The sequence below is a fragment of the Anser anser genome (genome assembly GCF_964211835.1).
Source record: "Anser anser genome assembly, chromosome: 4".
Taxonomy (NCBI): domain Eukaryota; kingdom Metazoa; phylum Chordata; class Aves; order Anseriformes; family Anatidae; genus Anser; species Anser anser.
Genome location: NC_139724.1, coordinates 54,050,793 through 54,078,065, shown reverse-complemented (window position 1 = coordinate 54,078,065; position 27,273 = coordinate 54,050,793). Strand labels below are relative to the sequence as shown.

Below are 27,273 nucleotides of genomic sequence, written 5' to 3'. Positions count from 1 at the left end.
ACTTACTTTCACGCAGGCATCAAATGTTAAGGAAGGAATTGGAAGCCTGAGAATTCATGCCGATATATGTGACAGAGGGTAAACCACGAGGGTTAGCGGCAGCTAAAGATGTTCGTCCAGAAGCTGCTGGAGAGAAAAACATTGCCAAACGCTTCAACTTCTCAGCAGACATACCATACTGGAGACCAGGTCTTACCTGTCACTTGGAGAAAGACCTGAGGGCGATGAGTATTCAGGTCACACACACCTTTTCTGCAGCAACCCGCAGCACTACTATTCATGTGATAAACACCCACGGCACAGCAGGAGCCAGTGGCGATGAATAATGCAGGAGATCCAGTCGCTCCGCCAGGTATCATACCCATGGGGTATGGAGGCAGCATTTTAGCCTAAGTCATCCTTCCTCCCCCCCGCCCCAGGCACAACATGCTTTTTCATTATTTTCTCTCCCCTGCCTGTTCGGCACATACGTTCGCAGGTCAAACCCAGCAAAACAGGACGGGCTGTTGCGGAACTGGAGACACCAGCAGGCATGCACTGTACCCTCTCACAAGGTGATGTTAAAGTACTACATCATCTGCTCAACGCAAGGAGCTCCACAAGCCAGAAACACGGTTTTCCCAGCCAGGTACTCCTCCGTCCACATTCCCCAGGAGATGTGCTTTCCCACCACTGAGACAGTAACTCCACACAGCATTAGCCAAACCAGCAGAAATTAAAACGGAGCCACACGCAGCCTGGACTTGCAGCCCTGCCTGAATGAAGGCAGCTCACTAAAAGCGCGCTGCAAAACTGCACTGAAACCTGAATTGGAGTCAACTCCAGTTCTACAAATGCATTATCCCTCCGCTCTAAGCACCAGCTCTCCCAGCTACCGACTTCAGGTATTCATCCCTATTCTGAGCTCTGTTACCCCTGTTTAATTCTCCCCAACCCGTCTTCTTGATACTCTCTCGTACTTTCCCGTGTACGCGGCGCACAGCAGCCTTGATGCCTGCCATGTCAGGCAATTCAGAGCTCAGGGTGCCACAGGACGAGGCACTTAGCAGTGCCAGCCTGGCTCCTCTGCCACTCGCTGCCTTCCCACGTCCTGCTTGGCCAGGCCCCCTGCCCGTACTGCTGGCCTTCACTCAGTTTTCACATCAGCCTGGGCATCCACTCACTCTACACATTTATTATGCCATTAGAAGAGCGTCTTTGTCCCACATCTGCATTATGTCATACTGTTTCTTTTACGTTTATTTTCAGATATTCGAGAAATCTATATAGGCACATTTGCCCAAGAGGAGATTTGAGAAAGTTCAGGCAGACTCTCGGACTGCACACTTCGAATGAGAGCACTGAAAAAACGCAAAATAAAAGGCTCAAGTCCCTCCCCCCTTTTAGTCATAATCAATTTTAATGATGCTGTTACAAGCCCTCCTGAATTTGGTTTCAAAGCCAGCCAAGAGCCAATAAAGAACCCTTAACTGCAACTTATGCAGTGTGTGCTAACAGAAACCATACCGAGTCTGCACGCTAGGACAGCACATCCAAAACTTCTTGGGGAGGAGCTGCTTTGCTGCAAAGGGGATCTTCTCTTCTACCTTACAAGCCCTGGCCATTTCAGTTCAGGAGGCATGGGGGGAAAGACATCACGTTTTTTCTATACCTTAAAAGCTCTTCTGCAAGGCTATGAAGGATTTGGGATGTATCACACATATATGTGCTCAGCGGAATTACGGCAGGACCGCTGTTAGAATTAACTATCACACCTGTCCCATCTCCATTACCTCAAATAAAACAACCAATTTTAATTTAAAAAATAAAACAAAAGCCAACAAAACAGGGTCAGCGAGTACTGGGAATATTTCTTGCTCAGAATAGCTTGTGGTTAATAGAAAAGTCCTTATTTAGCTTATTGCTTGATTTATCATTTTTGCTAGCGAGCTGACTCACCATCCAGGGTTGATCACTTCAGGAAGTAAAGAGGATAAAAAAATACAGCAGCTGTGATTTCACAATTCTCACCAAGATAAATATATTTAGATCACTTTTTTTTTTTTTTTGGTTATGACCACAGGTCTAGTGCTCTGAAGTATCTGCTCAACTCCTTACCTCTGATAGGGATATCTATCAGTGGAACAACAGCCTGATGAAAAGAAAGGTCAATCTTTTGATCACCTTCAGAAAATACAAACATCTTCTTATTGCATCACATAATCTGCTCTGATGCTAAAACCACTTCACTAGTGTATGCTTTTAGGTTTTGTTTGTTGATTTTAAATATACCAGCTGGAGGCCGCTGGTAGAAAAGATCCTGCAGTTTCTCCTGCGGAAACACTGACCGACTCTTGTAGCACCACCAGGAAGATAAATGCTTTCCACAGAAGAGAAATTAGGAAGACAAAAGATACAAAAGCATCAGCTACAAAAAAAAGTCATGAGAACCACTGCCTAAAGAGTAAACTGCAAGAGGATAAGAAATTTGGTACTTACTGGACAGAGACATTATTTGTGCATCTATGCTTGCTTCCTGTTTAGACAACGACTTGCCATTGAGCTTAGGATTACTTCTGACTTGAGAAGAGTGTTCACTAGGCCTTTGCCATAAATTATACAAAGCTTTCCTTAATCCTACAGGCTTCAGAGGTTTATTCCCTTAAATTTAGCCAAGTTCCATCGTGTAACACACAAGCACATTTCTTAATTCATTTGAAAGACAAAGAATAACATTTGAAGAACTACATGCTGTAGGCCTGCACTCAGTGCTTCTGCTTTGTTACCGAAAATTAACATTTCTCTGTGATGACTTCTGCTGGTGTACGACTGCACAGATGAGAAATACAAGTCAGGATACGCCAACTCATCATCAGATTAAAAAACTAATTTTTTTTCTTTTTATTTATTCAAAAGAGTAGGAATTAAGTTGCTTGCTTTGGAAGCTCTTTCAGAAGACAAACACTACAAATGCGTGTAACAAATTAACAACGGTAAGCCTGCAGATTAATTAGATCTATACTATGCCCAAAGCATGCTCACTTCGGTTCTTTTCAGGTTCTCCACTCCTAAGGTCTCAAGACCTGGATTTCATTAGCATATGGTGTGTGGTGGGGTATTTTTAACTAAAATCACACAGACACAAGGCAGCTACGTCTTCATTACAGCAAAAGTCTCTAAATGAACTTCCTCTTGAAGGGGAAGGAAGTTTTCCTACAGGACGTTACACACACACGCTGCCAAATGGTTATATTTACACTTCATTCCAAAAAGTGGAACTCCAGAATTGATACGCTGCTGCAATATTGTTGAGTCTACAGTAAAATGCCCTGCACATTGCTACAACCACTTCCATTAAAACAGAGGAAATACCACGTCAGAACAGACCTGACAGCAGCTATTACCACATGCTCCAAAAGGAAGCAACAATAAAAAGAATATTAAAATTCACCCAGATAACGTTCCCTTACCCTAGCTCACTTATATCCCTTCTCGTAGCCAGAAACGATTAAAATCTCCTGCCACCCCCTTGTTTTCAATAAGGCCTCAATTCCAAAGAAGCACATTGATTCCCCCTTACCTCAGGATTTCCATTCATGCAAAGGCATCCAAGCCCGTAAGAAACCAAAGAGCATCATTCATCACAGCAGGAAGGATCTCACCTACCAATGCAGTGCTCCACATTAAATTCAACACGGAATAAGACTGATTTTTTTTCCAAATAAAGGATTTTCCTGGATGCACGCTGCCGCGCTTCGTCCTAGCACCCACCACCTGACAGCACACCCATTTGGGCCGCATCAGGAATGCAAGCTATGTTCGGCATCTTGCTTGGAGGTGCTGCAGGAATTTAGGGTCAGCAGCAGCCAGGGGCTGTAAAATTTACTCAAAACGGTTAAGTTAATCAATATAGCAAAAATGTGACCTCTACACCAGAGGCAGAGGGGCCAGACTCATTAACCGAGTACCAATAACAACCAGAAGCATGAGAACAATGCTGGTTTTGACAGGGAAGTTCTGGAGCTTTCTGCGGATTGATCTTCAGGCTGAACTGTGACAAAGATGCCAGGTATTACGAAATTAAAAATTAAAAAGAATGTGCTCTACAACAAGAAAAAAAAAAGCATGCAATACACAAAGCTAATTGAGCTGAAGTACTCATGCAGAAGCCTGAGGAAGCCTCCAGTAAAACAACTGGAATTTAGCCACTAATTTCACAGAACCGAGACAGATTTCGCAGAATCTACATGAGGTCTTGCCAAAACTGAAAAATATGATTTGAAATCCTGTTGGAGCTTAAAATAATTTTTCTCTCAGCCACGGCACCTCCAAGAGGTACTCTGGTGGATTCTGAGACAAGCGCAGGATTGCACCTTTAGGAAGAAGGCCCCTGGCCACAGCAGCACCGAGACTTAACAGAGGTGGCTGTAAGTCAAAACATCACAACTCTGTACCAGACACTTAAAAAAACCCTAAAGCTGCCAGAAAATACTATGAGATGTGAGCAGCCACAGCCTCAGCTGAAGCCCTCAGCAGCCAGGAGGAAGAGCTCCCATTGTTCGCCGTTTACCCAAATAGGAAGCTGGCTGTGCTCAGCGCTCCTGCTCAGAGCCGGTGGCTCCAAGGCTTCCTTCTGAAAGTAAGGATGTGTGTGTGCAGGTCTACAAACATACGTATAGATATGTGTATGGACCTGCCCACACATTTTATATGCCTAAAAAGCCAACCAACTTTGAATCTTCATTTAAAAATCAACTTACTCCTATAGTCAGTAATGACAGGGAAAGTTAGTATTGCGTTTATACTGAGCTTACTACGTGCATACATAAAAGCTGGAAATATTCTGGAATAATTCTGCCTACTTCATGTAGGCAGAATTTAAATGGAATAAAGAGTGCCGGACCCAGCAGCATGAACTCTGAGTACGACTGCGCAGTGCTCACCTCAGCGTAAGGAATTGTTCACATACCTTCAGCTGCAGAAAGTGAATGCTGCTGTTCCACAGTCAGCAGTCAAATGCTTCACGTAATGGTGGGGTTTCACATCCACGCTGATTTAAGCCACCTGTCCCTCCCAGCAGCAGCCGGCCTTTGGAGCAGCTCAGCTGTCTCACCGCAGTCAGAAGGATGCTCGCTGCGGCTGCTTCAAGTCCAAGCACCCCCACCCCCAGCCTGCCCGTCCCTGTGCTCTTCCCCTCTTGCTGGCAATCCCTCTCCCTGCTCCAGGGAGGAGATTTCAAAGTGATGCCTCGTCCAGAGCTGGGTTGTGGTGATGCTTCTTGGTGGGGACAGAGCGGCCAGTGCAGGAATCCAGTAATTTCTTAAGGGTCAATCTCCCGACTCGTGCTCGCTCCAGGGCTCCCACGATGAGTCGGATCCGTGCTGGGCAAGACCAAAAGCTCTCCTCTTCTTTGAGGGGTTCGTTTTCAGCTGGGTCCTCAAATCAGTCAGCTTGCACAGGAGGCCACGAGGGTGCCAGGGACAAGGAGAAGGCGTGCTGTAGCAGCTTGAAGAAAAGGGACACCCTTTACCAGCCGCTGTCAGTAGCAGCCGTAACACTGATTTTGGAGCAGTCTAAAGCAATGTGAAACCGTGCCCATAATCTTTCACCACGCCTTTAAACCTTACTGAAAGATGTCAGATCTAACGCCTGCGACAGGCCAAGAGCACCATCAGCACAATGACTCAGATGACACACGTAACCTCACCACCGCGCTTGACTCACATCCTGGCCAACCGCGCTTCCATTATTCATTAGTGCTTTAAACCACAGGGGGGAATTCTCACTGGAGCCTTCCCTGAAGCTCACAGGAATCCACAGAGGAGCTCGAATAAATATCGGTGTTCAGAGAAAGGCAATGAGGAGCCTGATCTACCTTCAGCACAGAAGAACGGGTCCTTGCCCTCTGAAGGCCCAGAAGGAGGACGCAGCAGCTGACATAGCCCTGCTCGCATGGGAACAGCAGAGAAGGGTGACCCCAACATCTGCCTAAGCAAAATAGCAAAAGCCCTCTAAAAGAAACTAAAGTTTCTGGCACGCACAGCCCACAGTAACAAGCTGCAAAGAAGCATTTGTTAAAGAGAGACCATATGTCAGAAACATCAGCTGGGCAATGCCCAGCAGTCCTGCGGTCTTCAGCAGGTGCAGGGGGTGGAGTACAGCAGGCAGCAACGGGGTTTCGCTTAAAGAAGCGTCACAGGAGTCCCTGTACACTGGGTACCTGGTCAGAAAAATACTTACCTGGCAAAGAGGTGCCAGTGCTACTGAAGTTGAACAGCTGATGCAAGAGTCACGATAGTATTAGAATGCACCAACACCGCATTCCAAAGACAGCTAAAGACTGAAAAACATAACAGACCAGGGAGTTGTTCTGCATCCCTTCCCAGGGGAATTAAAAAGCACTATGGGCAGAGGGATTTTCCATCACACTGATTTAAGTGTGGTCTCAAATCGGTGCAGAGTGCTTTGCTACAAGCCAGAGGATGACCCTCTTCGCAGCAGCAGTCAGCAGACAAAATCTGTTCCTAGTGAAATCAGCGGGTTCTGCCCGTCTCTTCCATCACAAACACCAGTGGGTTTTAACATTTCACTCACGCGTACACGAGCTATCAAATCTTTAGAGAAGTCAATGCACTAAACAGGTAACAAAAACCCCACAACACACCTTACATATAATATGCTGAGAGATGTGTGCTTAAAAACCTGGCTTGAGAGATCACCTTAACGCTCTCAGGACGTTCCTGCCAGGAGCCATCTGCCACCTGCCCCCTGGGGTGCTACTGACCATCCTTCCAATGAATCCTGCTTGTCTCTACTTCTAACTTCAAAATAGTCTACTAAAAGAAATCAAGTATCAAATCTATTTCCAGTTAAAAAATAATCCATAACTACTCCAGGTCAAGCATTCTGCTCTACATTTAAACCTTAAGCCTCAGCCTTAGCTGAGGACATGGTAGTTCACCTCACATCTAATGAAGGTTGGCCACAGCAGCTTGCCTCAGACTGAAGAAGCACTTGCAGAGTAGACGGACCAAAAAGCAGAAGCAGCAGCAGCTTCTTTTCCCACTTCTGTACAAGATATATGAAGAGAACAGTTAAAAAAAAAAAAAAAAAACACCACACAAGCACTTGCCTTCTTTTTCACAAGCAGGTTTGTAATGCCCCAAAAACGTAACTGGGCTAATTCTGTGAATCCTGACAACTAGGAAAGGAAGTGACTGTGCTTTCTTTGTATAAGCCAAGCAAAGATTTCTATTTTGATGGCTTAAATGAAACAGGCCCCGGGAGAGGAAATAAATGTGAAGTGAGTCATCTGGCACGTTACCTCTGCTGCAGGTGAGGCAGAGAGCAGCACTCCCATCTCTGCACGCAGTAGCGGATGAAGTGCCCAGACAAAAGCACGCCTTGCCAGGGTAGCAAGAGAAGATATCGGTGAAAAACGACCCAAAACATCTTCCTTCTTCAGTAATTTTGGGGCAGATTATTGCTGACTTTAGAATAGTCTAAAAGACTTCTGAAGGGGTACCTTTTAAAGAAAGTGACGCTCCAGGTTTTCTTCAAGTTTCTTCAAGTTGGTCTCTTTCTGCAGTTTCTCCAAAGTTCGCTCCTGGGCAGCTCCTTTGCCAGAAGTGACGCCAGGCACTCTCACTGGCCGAGGTTGCACTTTTCTAGTCTTTTTGAGCTCTAGTGCCATTCAGCAAGTTATAAGCCAAACCGTTCTTATACTGTAGGTAGCCTAGCCACCAGCAACCCAAGCATTAATCTCATTCTTAGGGTCAAAAACAGAGGGGGGAAAAAAACACAAGAAACCGTAGGTCATTCAACAGGAAAACAAGAAGCAGAATTCACAGAGAACTAAAACTCATGGCATCTAGTTAGTGTTATTTTCTGTCACAGCTGCCAATTACTACAGATAGATATTCTGCATTGCTGACAGGGGGGCTCGCTGTCACAGTTACAGACTAGACTCTATGTTGTGCTGCATCTCATCCTCCAAGAACCAAGGATATAAAGTAAAATACAAGACTTAAATCTCAGTACAAAACCTGTTTCAAAACTTGTTCTTGGAGAGTTTAACCTACATTGAAACAGGAGGCATCTGCTCAGAAATACAGTGCATCAACATGCTTTTTCCAAACATATGACATGTTTCCTCTCGAGCTATGAGGTCTGGTTTCAAATGTCAACTAGAAATTTTGTCATCTACGATTTTCCATTAAGAAGATACAACTGTTACTTTGAAATTAACAAATTGCACAAAACACAACCAATGGTATAATTTATCCCAACTTAGAAAAAGCCCATCTCTTCCTGATGAAACATGAGGCACCATACAAATTTAAAATACTCTATCGCCTTTGTGTATTTACAACAAATGCAGATCCTTTACAAACAACTGTTGAAGACGGTTTTCCTTCTGTATCTGTCTATTTGTACAAACTTCATTTTCTAAACTTCACTGAATAAATTAACAAATTGAAACTAAGTCTAAAAGAAATCGCACACACCCTTTTACTGCAGACCCTACTGGCGATACAGACGTCAGTGTAGGCACCCATACCTGGATGCACCAGGGCCCAATTCAGAGTAAGATTTATGGTCAAGTTTTATGCAAAAAGAAAAGTGTGATGGTGACTACTGCCGGTAACGAAACATGGGAACAGTGGTTGGGGAAAAAAAGAGAGAGATACTATAGAGGTTTTAAAACAATTGAATGTATTCCACCTGAGAGCACGAAAAGATCAAACTCTTCTTTTGCACTTAAAATTTGTTTCTAAAGACTCTGTCTTTTCTTCAGAGACGCAGTTTAGCAGGAGTAATACGTTTCCTTTAATCTCCCCAAATATAAAGGGAGTAGATGGCAATTCCAGCAAGCCTCAGCCTTCCTTAAGCTGAATTGCTCTCAAGTACAGTGGGAGGTAAATATCTACAACCGTGCAGCTGTGCAATCTGTATTCCTACTAGTTCCCTACAACTGCCTGGGTACTTAGAGGTACCTGTACTTCTTTTTGGATCCAGCTGAACCAGTATCCCTTAAAGAGATTTCTTTAAATACTAGGTCAGTGAAAAATGATAACTGAGGCCAAACACAAAGTGAGAGCTCAGAACTGGGAGATCAAGGATTTTCTTTTACTGTTAACAGTGAGAGTAGCCTTGTACAAACTGTTGACGCTTGCTGTATAACGGGGAAGAAACCTACTAAAACACACAACCACCACAAATAGCGCCCGTGGCTTCTTGACAGATGTGATAAAACAATCTGGAAGAGATAACACCTAACATCCTTTAAATAACTCTTTTTGACACTGCTTAGAGACCCTCCATTTAGGTTTATCCTGTGCATAAAAAATGGAAGTAGAGTTCTCCTCTCCACAACTTTCCACAGAGAACGACAGCAGGGTACAACAAAGCGATAACCAAGCAAATGGGACATGGTAAGAGCCATAGGAAAACGGGCACCTACTGCTCACAAGCAAGAAAGCCTCAGCAGCCAGAGGAGCTTCAGACTGACAACTCTCAAACCAAACCCCTGCAGGATCAGATGCATCTTCAGGACTTCAGCCAGACCTGCCCACGAGGCAGGGAAGATGAGCCAAGAGCCTGCTGTCATCTCCCCCTGTAATGCGACTTGCTGCCTAGAAATGCACAGCTTCTGGTGCTCTTAACCCCTAACTTACAGGACGAGATAAGCTGTTGGAAGCCTGCGAGACATCTCCAGAACCACTGATAAAAGATAATACACAAGCACATGAGCAAACATATGCTACACGCATTTTTTGTTCTCATGGTTTCCTTCATTTCAGGTCCAGGTAAGGCATTTTATACCAAAAAGCTATATAAAGATAGTTTTGTTTTATTGTGAAGCCTTAATTATTGTGTAATTTATGTGCAGTGTTACTCATATCCCTTGGAAGGTTAGGAGGTAATAAATTTGGCTCCGTTTGAGTGGAGCACAAAGCTTCCATTAATTTTACTCACAGAAAACCCAGGCGCCTATAAATGGTTGCAACCAGCAGCAGCTCTCCTCAAGCGACCCATTTAGCTGCTCTGTTTGGTGGAACAACTGCTAACAACAATAAACTGGAGACTGAGCAAAACTGCAGACTAAGGAACAACACACGTACTATAGCCCATGACTGAAGAGTGTAAGAAGCTCCCACCTTCCTAACAGGGCATGTGTTTCAAATAACTGTTGCTCATTAGTGTGAACACTGCAATCAACAGAAGCAATTTGCATCAGCCAGACCTCTCAGGACAGGGCAGTTTGATCCTCAAATCCTTACTGTGGGCAAACACACAGCAACTTAGCTCAACTTCTTGCTTTAGATCCAGAAAAACTGCTGAATCCTGATCAATTCTTAAGACATCAAGAATCACTATTTTCCCTTAGCAATTACAGGAAGCGATGCTCAGCATCCTACAGGATATAACCAGGTCCTTTCAGGACAACAGCTACGAGAACCAAACAAAACCACGAAGATGCATCTACTTAGACCTTCTGAAAAACCTGTACAACACTGATGCAGTTGCACAAAGGTCTTAACAGCTGCGAGAGCTGGCTGCAGAAGTGCTGCCAAATGCAGTGATTGATTTAGAGCTGACAGCAGCTACAGTGGTACTGCACAGCACACAAGCTTTGTACACACGCCTGGTGCTTGCGCTAGAGAAGCTTTAGTAACATTTATTCTCAAAGTCCATCTGCATCTTGCAATACTTTCTTTTCTGGCAGATTTCTGCAGTACAAGTACATATTTGATGTCTGCAGCACTCAGGGCCAAACTGGTACCAAAGGTCCTTGAACTGGTGGTGGGAGAGAACTGCTGCAATTTACAGTGACTGCGGAAATGGCACCGTGTGATCAACGTGGTGGTAATCAGCGTGTATTTACTTTGTCAGAGGAAGACAAACAGGTTCAGTGAAAAAGGCTCAACAGCCACTTTGCTGCTGCGGAGAGAGGGTTAGGTACACATCGGGGATTTCTCTTTCTGACAGGGACACAGGCAGGAAGCACTGAAGGAAAACCCGGCCGCTCTGGGTACCTCTGGGAATCCACGCCAGCGGCACAGGCGTGAAACACAGCAGGGCTACCAGCCAACCAGCAGCACAGATCACAAGCAGCAGCAACACGCTGCAAGACACTAAGGGTTCGAGAGCAAAAAGCTTCCTTTTAACCTACTGCAAAGCGCTGAACGGAGATGAGCACCCATTGCGTTTCAGTGTCTTTGTGCAATTCCAGCTCTCAGGAGCCCTGACAGACCATCCCTCCAGCGCCCCAAGAAACTCGTGATATTTCTGAAAAAATAAAATCAAATGCACCCCAAACCTGATGCAGCTGTGCCCAGTGAAAGACCTGTACCGGCTCCAGTGCCCATTTCATTGCGCAGGGAGCCTACGCCGGGAAATAACCCACCAGAACCCCAGGGGAGCAGAGGGAGTAGGACAAGCCCTGATGGTGCAGTTAATTCCCAGTGTTGAATCAAAAAAAAAGTGCCAGCACTGGCAGAAACAAGGAGGCAGGGCCACATCACACAACGTGCAGAGGGAAAGAAAAAAAAAAAAAGAATAAGGATAGCCCCTTTCAGCAGTAACTTACCAGCTTCGCTATAACGTTAGTTTTCCTCCCACACAAAGGCATTTGGCTAAAAGGATGTTCTTCATTCTGTGAGAACTCCTTTCCCAGAGAGCCTTCTGTACTAATATGCACTCATCCTCCCTCCCTTTTAATTAAAACTGAAGCAATTCAGGGGAAGCTCTTATTTCTGCAGCGCTCGGAACTGCACAGCTTACACAACTACATGCACTTCTTACAACCAAAGGGCTGCAAAGTTCAGTGATTGCACGTAACGCTCCAATTTATAATAATTAAAAAAGAAACAAATACAGGAAAAAAAAGGGTATTGTTTCTCTGAAGGCAGCACAACTCCACCTCCCCATTCATCAGCATCACGTTAAGTCATTTCTGTGTTTCTCATGGACACGGCTCATGAGTTTTGGAGGCAGAGCTTTCATCGACCTCCCTCCTTTCATTTAAGTCAGAAGCTGGGGACTTAAAATGTTCATCTTTATTCTCCAGCCTTTGGCTTAGCACTTCTGCGCTGTTTTGCGACTCTCATTTCCTTTGAAGAGAGAAACAGGCAGAGCCCTTGACCTCAGAAACACTTGATCTTAGATAACTGAAGAAGAAACTGAGAAATAAATAATAAATGTATTAAATATTAAATGTTAAATTCCTTTATAGTGAGGGAAAGAAAAATAGCCAATAGCCACAAGCAGATCAACAAACACTATGTGCAAGCCTTAAGTAAAAAATAGAAAATATTAGTTTACAGCTGAAATTATTTCAAATGCAATTAAGCATATTTCAAGCAAGATTTATATTAGTGCACGAGTGCTAGACTATAATTAGTTGGCAATGTTGTATCTAAATTCAACTTTCCTTTATCGTGTTAAGCCTTAATGAGAACTGCCTTCAATTTTGATGACTTGGTGGAGAAGAAGTGCAACACCGTATTAGCACAGATCTAAGGAAAGAAGTGCTTAGCTCAATTCTACCATCTACTATTTTTTGCAAGCATTTAAAAACACAGCCACTAGGCAACTACTGTAACAGTTGCTAGATTTACTGATCTGGCTGTTTTAGAGAGCAGGACAAGAAAAAAGAAGTATAATTGTAGATCAATTAAAAAACACAGCTGAGTTCAGATCAGCTTCTTTCTCACCACAGAGGTTGGGTAAAATTGCAAGTGAAACAACTATTTCTCTTTTGGCAGAACATCAAGAAGATGGACTCAAAACACCAACAAATACATCCTGTTAAATGTCCCCCAGATCCTTTTGCCCTCAAAAAGCAAGGTTCTCAGCCCAGTGACTGATGCCTACAGGGCTGACAATCTTCAAGGGGAGAGCACGGTGCAGGCACCAGGATAAATCCAAGAGCCATGTTTTGGCCTTACCCGAGCCTTTGAAGCACCCTGAAGCCTCTGGAACCACAAAACAGGATCAGAAAGGGAAGAAAACAGTTTAAAGGAAAAGTGATGGAAAAAACATTCAGACAAAGCACAGCCAAAATGAATTTTGAAACCTACTGAAATCCTGCTTGATACTAAGCCTTCACAGTGTCAAACTGTAAAACAAATGTAGAAAAATTAGTCATCATCTCCCATTCGTCCTCAGGCAATATCATCCCACTCATTAGAAAGGTGCCCGCTTTTCTGGACCACAGGACAAATGTGGCAAAACCGGCAACATCTGCAAAAGCCTCAGCTCTCCCCAGACGAGAGGTCCCAACCACCTCAGCCAGGCAGAGCCGCTAGGGCAAGGTGACGAGCACAAGCTGCAATAAGAAAAAAAGGAAAAAAAGGAGTTCAAGAAAGCATCAATACCCTGCCAGTCCAGAATTACTGCTTGGTTTTCTTCAAACCTACGCCAGGGTGTTAAGTAGCAAGGGAGGTGTCAACACCCAAAGAAGCACTGCACAGAATTATCCGACCTAACACCTGAACCCGATGTAGACCTAGGAACTGTAATTTGTTTTAATTAGAGATGACTGGTAAAGCTAATTAGGAAGCTTCCAAGAACACAGCATCTTAGGAGTACCTCCACACTGCTCAGAGAGCAGTGAGAAGCTGTATCAGGTCAGATTCATCAATTTAAAAAAAAAAAAAAAATAAAACATTTGCCCTTCCATCATATGGTGCAGATGCTTTTTGGACTCCCCAGCTGTGTTCTGGTGTAAGGGCACAGCTCAGTTATCTGGCTCTGCAAATCAGTAAATTTCCATTTTGCTTTTTAGATCCAATTTTTAATTATCGGGAGGGTAAAAAAAAAAGTCCTCCACTTTGTAAAAATGCAAAACATTTTTATTTCTGTTACAAAGCCAAAAACAACACCAGATGGAAACTCATTTAAAATTCTTACATGCTTAGCCGCCTTTCTACCAGAAGGTTACTACTACCAGCCAGACAGCCCTAGGAAAAAAAGGAAAAAAAATCAATGGAACATGAAAGTGATTTACATGATATCAGATGACTGGAAGCAGATGAAAACTGCTGAAATCAGTGACTGCTTTCAGAAAATGCCTTCATATTTACTTTGATAACAATGAAAAGTGATGAGAATACCACGCTGCCACAGGTAGACGGCCAGGATTTGCTCTTGCAGCAGATCGCCTCGAAGCACTTCTGAGCACCCAGCAGTTCCCACCAGAGGAGACACACATCACATGTGTTCCTAGGGGCAGAGGGAAAACCTGGCGCAGCTCTCCTCTCCTAACAATGCTGGGTCACGAGCCAGCTTGTCTGAGATCAGACCAGCCTGAGGAGTGCCATGCCACTTGCAGAGGACAAAGCAACCCAAATCCAAATCCAGCTCCCCCCTTTTTCCCCTCTGGGGCTACACAATGAGTGGTGTGAGAGCAGGGAAGGGTCTGAGAGGTACCCAGAAAAGCAGGCACTTTCAGGCTTCTTCTTTCCTGAATTTCCAGCTGCAATTTTAAGCTCCTCTGCATGTCACCAGGTCTCATTTCCCACTGGAACTACAGGACCAGCTCTGTAGGTGACTCATTCACAATCCACACAATCTTGAGTGCTTTGCAACTCTATACAAGAGCACAAAGCATCCTTTCTGGTCTCTTATCTCTGCTAATCTCAACAGCAAACTGATATGAAAATCAGTAACAGAAAAGTTTTCTAATATTGAAAACACTTTGCAAATAGTGTCAGTGCAGCATTTCTACAGCACTTTTATTCTGAATACGTGCACTGGCCCTTACCTGATCCACTACTACAGAAATCTGAGCAATGGCATGTCTTTTTAAGAAAGTGAGAGCTGTAAAAGTGCTATATTTACACTATTTGCAAAGCACTCTTTATTTAGATTTCTATGGTAACTGGTGAGAGGACTGCAGTTCGCATTTCGAATGTTTTCATTCCCCGTGGTCTGACACAGTAGAATCACTAAAAAAAAAAAGAGTTGTGAAGTAGGAAGAAAAGACTTGACTTAAATAGAGCCAAGTCGTTACTGAACAATGAGATGGAGTTCTCCAACACAGTAATAGCATACTCTTGTAAGTCACCCTGTTCATGTGACTTACTACAAGAACTAGAGCCAGGTATGCATTACACACCAAGCAAAGTGCATAAAAACTGCATTTCTGCTGTGACATCATCTTACCTATCTGCCGAAATACAGCTTGTGCAGAGGAAATAGGCCAAACCTTGTTCTCCTCCTGGCTCATAAGGGATCAGGGACTGGATACGCTGTGGGGAACCAGTACCTGCTGCAGGAGTACCGCTACCATCGCGGGGAGCACTGCTCATTATTAAACACCACTAATTAATCTGGGAAGAGCTGCAACAGGGTATTGTTGCTACAAACACTGCAGCTCCAGAACAGCCTTTGGCTAGGCTGGCTCCCTTGCAGCTCCTGCCTCCTGTAAGCACCACAGGCCTGGAGGGAGCATCTCCAGCTCCCCAGCCCACCCTGCACTGCTGGTGACCAGTGCTAGAGCCACCACAAGGGAACAGGAAGGTGAATCAAAGTCGCAGCACCATGGAACACCACTGCTCAAAGATATTCTGAAGTTACAAAGCCAAGAGAAAAAAAAGTTTAAAAAAAAAGTGTGTATATATATATATAAATCCTGATACTTATTTCCTTAAAAACACAAATACAGAAGTGTTTTAAAAAACAAAACTGCACATATTGATGGGGTTTGGTTCAGAAATTGTAAGAGAATAAACAATGAAGGAAAATCAACTTTCTTCTGGTTTTGCAGCTCTCCTGCAAAAGCTGCAGGGAATTTTAATGAAGCCACATAGTTGTGTTAACATTACTGAATAAATGGTGATACTGCTGAACTAGAGCTTTGCAGCATTCATTTTCCCATCACCTTCATATCTTATTAAAGTCTAATATACTAAGATATATATTATATATCCATTTCCGAAGAGGATGCCAGCCCCAGGCACTAACTAATCTTTAGCCTCAAATACCAGAGACTGGTTCCCAAACTATCAGAGCAATTATTTCAGTCAACTACACCTGGCCTTTATAGGATATTCCTCTCCCACTTTCCCCTCTGCAGCTATTCTCCTCGTGGCCTTTAGCCTGCTACAGGCTGTACAAAACCCATTCCCTCTGGGAGGCCACAAGCAAGCCTGCAGCAAGCCCTTCTCAGCAGGACGAGTTTTGCCCAGTACATTGAGTCAAGCTTCTGGGAATTCTGATTCCTCCTTAGGCTAAAGGCTATTTTTATCAGGGAGAGAGGAAATCCTCCCCCTTTCTGCTGCAAGTTTTATAATACATTCACAATTCCCAAGTGAAACTAAACGAGACCTTGAGAACTATTCCAGTTCAGCAAGAATACTTGACGGTTTACCTCATAGCAAGACAGCCCAAAAGCAACCAGAGGAAAGCAAACACTGAACGCGGCACAGCGAGACCCCTACAACACCACATTCCCGTTCTCCGTGCCCAGAGGCTGGACGGCACAGAAGGCAGCCAAGGCACCCTTGCTCAGTCACACCTGAGGGCTGCTTTAGCCGTTCCAGCTGAAACTATTCACCACAGGGCACAAGCCTTCTACCACAAAAGCCTGATCGACACAGGATCAGCCTGAACGGGCTGAGGGGGGACAAGCAGCCCCACAGCGTGCTCTCACTACCACCCCAAGATGGCGAGGAAGACGCCTGAGGTACCTCAGGCTCAACTGTGCAAAACACCCTTGAGCGCTGAGAGCCAGCAGCTTTCAACAACTCAGGCGATTCACAGAGCCAAAAAAATCAGCAGTGAAAGAGCTGGGAAGGTATTTACTAGCAGGGCCCCATCAATGGGGACCATTTTGCCTCGTTCCTCCTGGGGCCTGCAAGCACCAGCCGTCCACTTCCTCCCGCCGATTCCCACCCCAAAATGGCACCGTCTGAGCGGGGACAAAGGCACGCTGTGTTACCTCACCGCTGTATGTCGAGAACACGAAATGGCAATACTGGGAAACTGTCCAAAAAAATAAGGGAAACGGGAATTCTGTGGAACAGAAAACACTTGCAAAGCACCAGGTTTCTGTGGGCTGTCGAGGCCGATGAATGAGCACTCAGTTTTGCTAAAATGCTTACTTCAGACTAGTAAAGAGTAACATTACACAGTAGAATAAATTTTTAAAATAAGAGCTTGTTAGATACAGCAAAACTGGGATACATTTTCTACCTGTGGCTTATATTCTTCCCTTGGTTTCATAAACCCAACTAATTTCAACATCGCAGAAGGAAAAAGTATTTCAACTTCCTGCTAATCTAATGCAACTAACTAGTATAAAAAGGAAGAAATCACAGATGAACACCTTGAGACACACGTCAGCCAGCTGTATGCTCCTTGCAAACAGAACCACAGTGTGTTGGCCTCTGCACTTCCAAACCAAGTCCTCTGGCACGCTCTTCACAGCAGATCTTTGTTTACAGATTTCTATTCTTCTTAGCATGAGCTTTGCTGAAATATCTTTTGAAAAGCACACTGCAAAGCTCGCAAATATTTCTTCCCTCTGCCCTTGGACATGTTAAATCGTGCCTGAAAAAAATAAAAAATAAAAACACGAACCACAATTTATGTGGGCACTCTTTGCTGTGCTTTCTCCAAAACAGTTGCTCTGGAGCAGCCCCCTGCACTTGAAGTACCTCTCTGCCTGACTGTGCTAGTTTAAAAACACATCTCCTTTACACTCACCATACTGCATGCTAAAGCCTTGAAGCAATTTTAAACTTCAGGCCACAAGCATTATTTTTTTTAATGTATGTTTAGACAAGCTTATCTAGGGAGGAACAGTGATTATATCCAGCTAACTCCTTTTTGCGCTTGCTGAGTGATTCCCAGCCTGTCTCACTGACTTTGGCTACAGCTTCCTCAAGAAGCATACCACAACGGGAACATCCCTGTTCATCCTGTACTTGATGACTAGGCCCAGACTACCCCTGCTGGAGCTCAGAAAAGGCAAAAGTAGTGGAAACATGAAGACCTGAAAGAGACATCCAGAAGGTTTTTTTTATTAAAAAAAATGTCCAACAATATTTTGATCCAAAATACCCTGATGGCCTCGCAGATGTTCAGCAACAGGCAGCAATATCTAGAAGTCTTCCTGCTTAGTTCCAGGACATCTTCTCCGACCCGCTCACCGACCTGTTAAGGACAGGTCCAAGAACATTAATTCTGTCTCGTTCTGTTGAAGTACAGCATCCTTAATCCAGCAATAAACAGCAGCTGGGTCTCCCAGGATCACAGCAGTAGAAAGGTCACCATCACTACTACCACAACAGGATCTCCCTGCTTTTAGCTCTTCCTCTGGTCTTCAATGTCCTTCGCTAACTGGAAGGCATGAATGTCACTGAAGTGTCTTTAGCAGTCCACCATCATATACATAACAAGGAAAAAGTACTCCGTTTCTCTTCAGACACTTGCAAGCCAACCTTCTGTTGCACAAAATACTGCAGTGTGACAAACCTCTGCAAGAACATAGGCTTTTGAACACAAGAGATGATGGTAAAAAGAGGGAGGAAAAAAGCCTACACAAATGTATGATGATTCCTTTCCACATTTTATAGCACAGAAAGATCTCCATAAGATGAAAGACTGCACATGCATAGCAAAAGAGTGGCCAGCTGTCATCCTGCCCATCTTGAGCAGTTACGCCAGTCTGGTACTTAGCTCTTTACGCCACGGGAGTTGCTCTGAAAGAAATGCTGTCAGCTGCAAAATGCTTAGATGAGCATCAGAAGTCCTGTCGTCTTCTTCCTTGGCTCTTGTTCAAAGTGGCTGTAAAAGAACTAAGTCCTTTAAAAACAAATCACTTCCCGCTTTTCGGTTTGCAGCATACTTTAGCTAGCTTCTTCATTTGTTTGGCTTAATTGTGCCAATGCTCCTGCTCTTTGCTCCAACAACTTCATTCCTGAACCGCTCAGAACTCCTCCTAACATGGAGTTAATGTCACTGCTAACCAATGGTTTAGAGTATATAGAAACCATTTGGACACATCGAAAATCCCTGCACGGTTCAAATTGTTCCACATCAAAAAATGCCCCCAAAGCCCCTCAGAAGTATCTCTAGCTTACAGCTGCAATGAAAGGAGAGAACATGGACGCACACTTAGGCTGTCCCAGATAACAAATGGCAGGTTGCTTTACGTGGAGAAAAAAAAAAAAAAAGGTAAAGCCAATTTTAATTAACCACAGAAAACCCAGGCTAAGACCTCAAAAATAAATAAATAAATAACAGTGCATGAACAGGGCTATTCACAAGGAACACCACACCAATGTTTTGGTGCATTGCTCTTCACTAGGGGTTTGGATGCAGAGGTTGTATATCACCACCCACAAAATCCCCTGATGAAAGTGGAACACCAGCAGTGGTCCCTCTGTGCTTCTGCTGGCCTTATAAAAAACACAAGCCAGCTGTAAGCAGTGTGAAGGTCCTACAGCCATATATCTGCATTACAGAAATTTAGGTTCTTCTAATGTTTGAGATATCCTTAAAGCATTAATGTTCTGCTTCTGTGAACTATTTCTGTCAGCATCCACACAGCACCATAAGCTATCTAGAGAGAAACATATGTCCATTGCTGGGATGGAAGGGGCAGTTTTGAAATGCAGCAGCAGGTCCAGAATCCGCCACACAACCTGCTGCTCTGCAGGGAAACAAACTGCATTCAGACCATTCTCTGAAGAATTTCATAAGCCACATACCTTGGGCGCCCAGCTTCTTCACAGCACAAGCAGGAACAGGGAGTCTTCCTTGCTTCTCAGCACCAACCTGAACAGCCAGGCTCTGTTTTGTACTATCAGATAAGAACCAGCTTTTGGAAAGTTAAAGAGTCTGACAGCTAATCAAGGAAATTCTCCCCGGGGAACTGAACACTTAGCTTCTCCAGAAGCCGTGAAACACGTCCAGTTGCTCCCAGCACAGAAGTCTAACTAGGCAGCAACCCGCAGCGCTAAGGCTGTAGCCTAACGCTCGCAGCTTGCCCACAAGGCATCACTGCCACAAGCGCCAGATTACGCTGGCGTGCACTGCTGTGAACAATGCTGTCAGAGCACAACCTAACAGAAAGAAAAGTACCCCTGCAAACCGCCAAGCAGAGACATACGTGTCAAACCCTGAAAGCGTAAGAGCGTACGTTCTTCTAGACCCGGCTTTCACAGCACTGACCAGTGACAAGACCTAAGAGCTAGGAACGCAGCAGGGGTGTTCTCCGAGTATGGGCTACCACAAAAAATGCAAAAGGCCTCCAGAAAACCCCTACTTAGACCTAGCCAGAAACGCATACCACACAAGCACTGTTGTTCCACTAACAAAGCAGCCTTTGGGGTGGTTTTGTTTATGCACCGATTAAGCTGTTAAAAGCATTCAAAGGTACCCCACCTATACAAGAGTGCATTCCTCAGGGTGTGCAGAAACAAAAAAGCCCTCTTTCACTGAAGGTCTCTAAAACTGTAACAGAGAACAGATTGTTTCCTAACATCTTTCACATAGTCCTGCTTGTGTTTCTAAAAACTCCAACACACAGTTGAGGAGACTTAGCTTCCTCCTCATCTTAATCCCTTAGATTTGATGAATATATCAGCAGTTTTCCCCCCACAGAAACCCAAGGTGAATTTATAAAACAGTAAGGCTTAAAGACCTTGAGGTATAGTATTATTTTATGGCACTATAGTAGAGTCTGAGCATTGTTGTTTACATACATTACAACTTTATTTGCCTTATAAAAATGAAAGCCTGGACAAGTGACTTGTCACAAGTGATTTTTTTTTAAACGTATAAAGCCTTTTCTTTTAAACAGCCTTTTAAATGCAAAAAGGAGAATTAATATAAATTACATCAACTAAGGTACAGGATCACATCAGAAACACCAGTGACGCTGATTCTAGAGCACAGATGCACCCTGCCATAGCACCAGCCCAGACTGCTAAGGGTGCACGTTGCTGATATTTATTAAGCAAAGAAAGCTGGAAGTTCCTAATTCTCATTTCAGTATACCAGCTTCATGAAATTAAACATCCTGTAGCGAGGAAAAGGAAGAAAGAGCACACAACTCTTCAGACAGCTGGCAGTCTGCACGTGGTACATGGGTGGGTTATGACCAGCAGTTGTCAAAATAAGGGCACTGCAAAAAGTGATGGAGCTTTGTTAGTTTATCCCCACACTCCCCACAAAAAAAAAAAAAAAGACATTTTGGATTGTCAGGATGTGACGGGCCCTCTGGGTCCAACACCTAAAGCTCAAACTGTGGGAAAGCCCAATGCTACTCAAGTCAGCAGCAGTTCTGTCGCCCACCCAGAGCACAGATAGGGTTCTACCAGCTCAGGTGTCCTAATCTAGTTCCCCATTTACTACATCGCACTGCTCTTCAATTCTCGCATTTAAAACCTTTAAAACCTTAACCTTGCCAGAGCATGACCTTCAAAAACAGCAGAACCATGCTCTGGAACCATGCCCTCAGGAGAAGACGCCGGATCAGGTTCAGATAAGGCATATGTAGAACCGTAACTGTTCTTGCCTCCAGTGGGGCCAAATTCAAAGCACTGTTTGGAAATGTTTTACAGCCCTGCAATAATCTCAGCCAGGGGGGTTACTGCTGTGCTTGTATCCAGATTCAGAGTCAGGAAAACAACTTGCTTGCATTGTTGTGTTTCTGTACCTTGCTGCCTGAAGCCTGCTTGCTTTACTTCCCAACAAATAAAGCCTACCTCAGAAATCACATTAGTTTACATATCTAATACTAATCACCCTCACTTTTTTTTAACCCTTTCCTAACTCCCTCACACCTGTTAAAGCTCAGGTTTAATTTCTTCCCTTGCCACACTTCTGCTGCATGTTGGCTGTAATTTCCCAGAAACACGACCTACCCCTAAAGTTGTAGCTGTGTGTTTGGGGAGATTCTGGAAGTTGACCTACAGTTTTTCAAGAAGAAAGTGCAGACTGGGCTTCAGATTTGAAAACTCAGAGTAAAGGTATTCCAGAGCAAGAGTCTGCTTGCAGGATTCCCCTTCACTTTTTCTCATTTAGCATACGCTATTGTAACAAAAATTGCCATGATCTTCCTTTTCCAGACACCTTCATCTGGACTGTACAGCACCAAGTGCCAAACATGCGATTTTCAAGCACTGCAAAGGAAAGCAATAACTGTACTATCCTAAATGACCACCACTCAACTGCACAGGGAGAATCACAAACACAAGCCAAAACGATGTTCGTGCAACACAACACATTTTCATGCTTCTGAAGTAATTGGCATTGACTGTCTTAAGAAAAGATGACTTAATTTAAGAAGAAAGTGGCTACTCTCTTGGAAAGCACAAAAATAATGGGTACAATCAGCACACTATATACAGAAACAACTCAAGAGCATATACTTGACCCACACGTATAGAACTATTGACTAACACTCAATCACCATTTGATCTCAGCAGTGTGCTCACATGCTGCTTGATAAATTTCCCCAAATTAACACACATGCCATTACCTGGGCTAATCTTCCAATTGTTCATCAACTCAAGTAATTTTTACAGAGAATGCCCTTTTTTGACTGCTTGCTTTTTCTTACAAGCTCATTTTTTTTCTCTGTCCATGTAAGCACTGAGATATTAATGTGTTGATGTATAAGCCTTTTACACCCCTTTTATGTAAAAACAGTGACAGAAACCTGAAATTCTGACTGTCATTTAAAAAAAGGTGATTTTGCTGAAGGTGTTTTGTGGTTTTGTTTTTATTTTTATTTTTTGGTTGGTTGGTTTTTAGTTGTTTTCTTTCGTTGTTATTGTTTTTTTTAAAGTGTTATAATGCTTCCTTGCCTTCACATTCTGGCTAAGTAGAAATGACACAAGAAAGGGTGTTTTTTTAACACCATTAATTTTAAGCCAGAACAGAAGCAGGAAGCACAGGAAGTTTCACAGGAAAGCTAGTCAGTTTAATTTTATTGTTGGAAGCTACCCCAAAATGTCTTTTAACATTTGAATAGAGAACAGATAAGAGAACCTTTAAAAACTGAGGTTCATACCCACCAAAACCAGAGCTACATGTCAAGTGATGTTTTTATCAAGCCAAACTCCCAGCACCATAACACCAAGTTCACCACATATATATGGATTCTGATGTGACGTTTTATTTAATAAAAACCATAAGCCCTTGGTTCCTCAGGATAGGGAGCACACATTTTGAGATAAAAATGCCATTGTGGGTCAATAAAAAAATAACACTGAACTATCTCCTCTCCTCAGCACTCATGAAACCTTTTGACTACAGCACAGAGAAATACTCGGAAAGCTGTATTTCGAAGCATGTGCTTTTCAGTCAGCTAACTAAAGATACTGAAGTCATAACAAGCAATTTTGGACCAGGGGATGGGAACCAGCACCGTGCTGGATACCTGAGCACTCCCACTTTGCAGCTCTGAGCGTCCGCCAGCATCTGCCAGGTGCCCAGCTGTGCAGCCACACCTCTCTGCCCATCAGACCCACGCTCCAGAAATTTCAACTAATATAAATTTTTACACCATGGAATTAACCACATGCTTTCATCGTTACTGATCAGTGTTAATTCTAAATAGAGGCTTTTTAGAAGTTAATAGTATATAAGCACATGTGTATAAGAGGTGGGCTAAAAATGAAAGGAAATAGAGTTCTCACGTCTGAGTCACCAGAGCTGATGTATTCCTTGGCATAAAGCTAAGTAAAGAAGGAAAAGGAAGAAGAAAGGCTTGAAGATGAGGTTGGAACACACCCAAGCTTTCCATGTTTCTAAAGCAATTGACATTTACTGGCCAAAGACGAAAATTAAGTTAATCTCAGTTAAAACATTTTTTTTAATTATTATTTTTCATAGTTCTTAAATAACTAGTCACTAAGGCAAGACTCTGGACTACTTGCCTGAATTGCTCCTTGTTCTTCGAACTACTGCATTATACATAAAATTACCAATACAGACATATTTTACAAAAAGAATTAAAAGCACAAATGAACCCATACTGGACTGGCTCTGGGAATACCACCAAGACCTGCAAAGCGAGCCCAAATTTTTCTGGTCACTACATTAAATGACCCTGGCCAACCACAACACACACCGATTTTTAAGAGCAGCTTTGACATTCGGCATTTCCTGAAGGGTTTTGAACAAGGTGTGCTTTGTGTTGCCTACCCAGTCAAGAAAGGATGGAAACAGGCATTACCACTTGCGCTTTCCCAGGTGATGGATGGGATGCACATATACTAAACCCTGGTTAGGAAATCACCAGCAACAGTGAGAAAATAAGGGCTCAATGAATGGTAGCAAAGGTTAGCAGCAGCCTGCCTCCCATACCCTTGTGTTTTAAAGTATTTCATAGTTCAATGAACTGAAAGCAAGGATGGAGGAGTGCGAGCTTAAGGGTAGTAACATCAGCAGCTGACATGCTGATGTAAGGCAATATCTGACAGGACCGTCGGTTCTCAGAGAGAATTAAGTGATATGGATGGACAAGGAATAACACCAGTGAAATTCAGTATTGACAAATGCAAATTAATACACACCAAATGCAAACTTCTACATTCGTTATAAAACCTCATATGATTTTTAAATAAACCATTAACTCTAGAAAGGAACTTGGAATGGCTCAGCAAAAATGTATGCTCAAGATACAGCTATGGTTTAAAAGAACAAAAAAACTGAACCACAAATTCCATAGCCTTGCATGAACAGAGTTGAGATAATGAATGATGTTATTCTAACTATTGTCTTCCAGAAGACAATAGTGCAGGCTCTTCTAGAATACCATGCTGTGCTAGCCACCCCAAAAGATGCTGCTAAACCCACCATGGTTTCAGAAACAGACAACGTGTCTGGCTCTGGGAATGGAAAAACAAGTAAGGACCAAACATATAGTGCCAAGATCCAGAGAGACCGTACAGTCAACTTTAAAACGTAAGCTTTTAGATCAGAGATGGTCCGTGACCTAGTGTTTGTTCACTGCGCAGCCCACCAGAGCCTCTGACACTCATAGAAGTAGGGAAGACACCCCACACAAACAGCACCCAAGAGCTGCTCAGAGAAACTGTTAACTTTGCTTTGAGTGCTGTCTGATCTCAGACTCACCTCTTACATAGCTCTAGAATACGGACTTTGATGATGCTTTAGCGCATCTCCTATCTGGAAATTTGGCAGCCACAGAGCTCTCCTCCTCCCTTTGTTGCTCTACAGATAAAGGACACAACAGGACACTCTACATAAATTGCTCAAAGCTTAAACTGTTCTGAGAATTGGATACTAAGCATTGGAGAATGTACAGTTTCCTTAATGATTATCTCAGGAGTGCATGTGTTGCTAAAGACATCTCAACCCTTTCACCTCAGGAAGTATATATTTAGAGTCATGTGTGGGCAAAGATCTATTTTCTCAGAGAACTTAATGTCCTGGCTTGAAGTTTAGATAAATCAATACCCCATAGATTAAAGCACCTCACTGCCCTCTGAGAGGAAACCAGAAGAATTTATTCCCTGCTGAAGAAAAATGAAGGCTTTATGCATTTCATAAGCTGGGGAAACACGATCAGCTCTGAACCCAGAGAAAGTAATTAAGTTGTCTTTGGAGGCCAAGAATTTAGCCATCGAGATTTGTTATGTTTCTGAAGTGAGCCTCGTGTCTTCAGGTTTCACCAGGCAGACCGGTACAGCCATCGAGCCTCCAGCCTCCTCTCCTCCAGGCTGGGAACCCCGCAATTTTCCGGCTGCAGTCACTGCTGAGACACACGGAGCCGTCTGGAATTTGGGCCTACACAAGTCTCCTTCTAGGAAACCGTGACACTAACCGACTAAAGCAAGGCTTAGGGGCAACTTCTTCAAAACAGTTGTTTTTCTACCCAAAGGAATCACTACAGAGACAGGATAGAAGGAAAACCATACTTACATAGCATTTAATAATCATGATAGGAAGGCCCAAGTATCTGCCTTTCTGTCCTAGGAGAGTAACCAGTATTGCTGTCCAAGTCCCTGCTTTTCCAGGCTGTTAGCTCTCCAGTGGGTAACCTCTTCCAGATCATTCAAATCCCATCTTCCTCACAGGATCTCCTTTTAGAAGTCCCCTTGACCTGAGACATCAGCTCAGGAAAAGTAACCCATTGGAGTCTGTGTGGGCCTACTCATTTTCTTGCATTACTGTGTCATACTCAGTCATCATCTCAGTGCCAACTGCGAGATGACGACCAGGTTTTCTCACTCTCCTGATACCAACTCCATGGAGCTTAAGTCCTTAAATATGATGAAAGCCACTCCATATTTCGGAAAAAAACCTCAATGGCTACCTTCCAATAATCCACCAAGCTGCGTTAAGACAATCCCTAGTGGGGGATGGAATATCAACAAGTAAATAATTCAACACCAATTATTTCAGTATAGATGCTAGAGAAGTGCAATGCCATCAACAAGACTGTTATGCACATAAAATAGCTTGTAATTTCCTTCCTTCTTACCTGCACAATGGTGAATTACCAACACTCAACAGGTCTGCCTGGCTGGAAGACACAAGTGTCATCAGTGAAGGAGACGCATCTGAAAATCCTCCACTGCTTCCTCTAGAAGCTCATCAGCCCCAGTCACAGAAAGCACATGCCACCTCTTGCTGCTCCCCGCTACATTCACCTCTGGGCAGTGTTAGATTTTAAGGCCAGGTTGGAGGTGTCCCTGCCCGTGGCAGGGGGGTTGCAATTTGATGATCTTTAAGGTCCCTTCTGACCCAAACCATTCAACAACTCTAAAGGAGAACATCTCAACGTGCCTGAAATCCCAGCCATTGCAAGGACCTGAGACACTGGCAGATCCCACTCCACTGCAGTGTCTCATTAGTCCCGTCCAGAAACAGACACAGTTTGCTCCTTCCACTACAACTGGGTGACAGCCGCCTTTACACAGCTGTCTCAGGCAGAAGTTAGGGGCCAACGCTCCCATTCAGACAGCAGCCATGCTGGGCAGGCAGGGCTCCATCGGAAACTGCTAACAGCAGAGATCCCTTAGGTGTACATGTGCGTACCAACCCAGTTCCAATGTGAAAAACAGAGGACTTTTCCCAGTTTTGCCTGTATGCTTTACTCAATCAAAACAAAAATAAAATCTAGCGGAGATTCGTTTATTATTCTCACTGCTATTATAATTGGGTAGCCTAACTCCTCAGCAGATTAATTATTCCAGCGATCCAATTGCACTGCAATACAAATAAAGATATCTGCATAAAGTAGGCTGCAAAGCACTAAAAATTAAGACCTAATTAATTATACATTTGTGCAGCATTGCC

At 43.7% G+C, this 27,273-nt stretch overlaps 1 protein-coding gene across 20 annotated transcripts in view; it reads right to left on the bottom strand.

Annotated features, from left to right (window-relative positions):
* APBB2 (amyloid beta precursor protein binding family B member 2) overlaps positions 1-27,273 on the bottom strand; it is a 171,255-nt gene that overhangs the window by 122,173 nt on the left and 21,809 nt on the right. The window contains exon 1 of one of the 20 annotated variants that reach the window (XM_083833259.1): positions 13,362-18,144. The exons of the other annotated variants lie outside the window; for them this stretch is intronic. The gene's annotated coding sequence lies outside the window, so the exon portion shown is untranslated. Of the gene's footprint in view, positions 1-13,361; positions 18,145-27,273 lie in introns of those variants that run through there. 20 annotated transcript variants of the gene reach the window in all.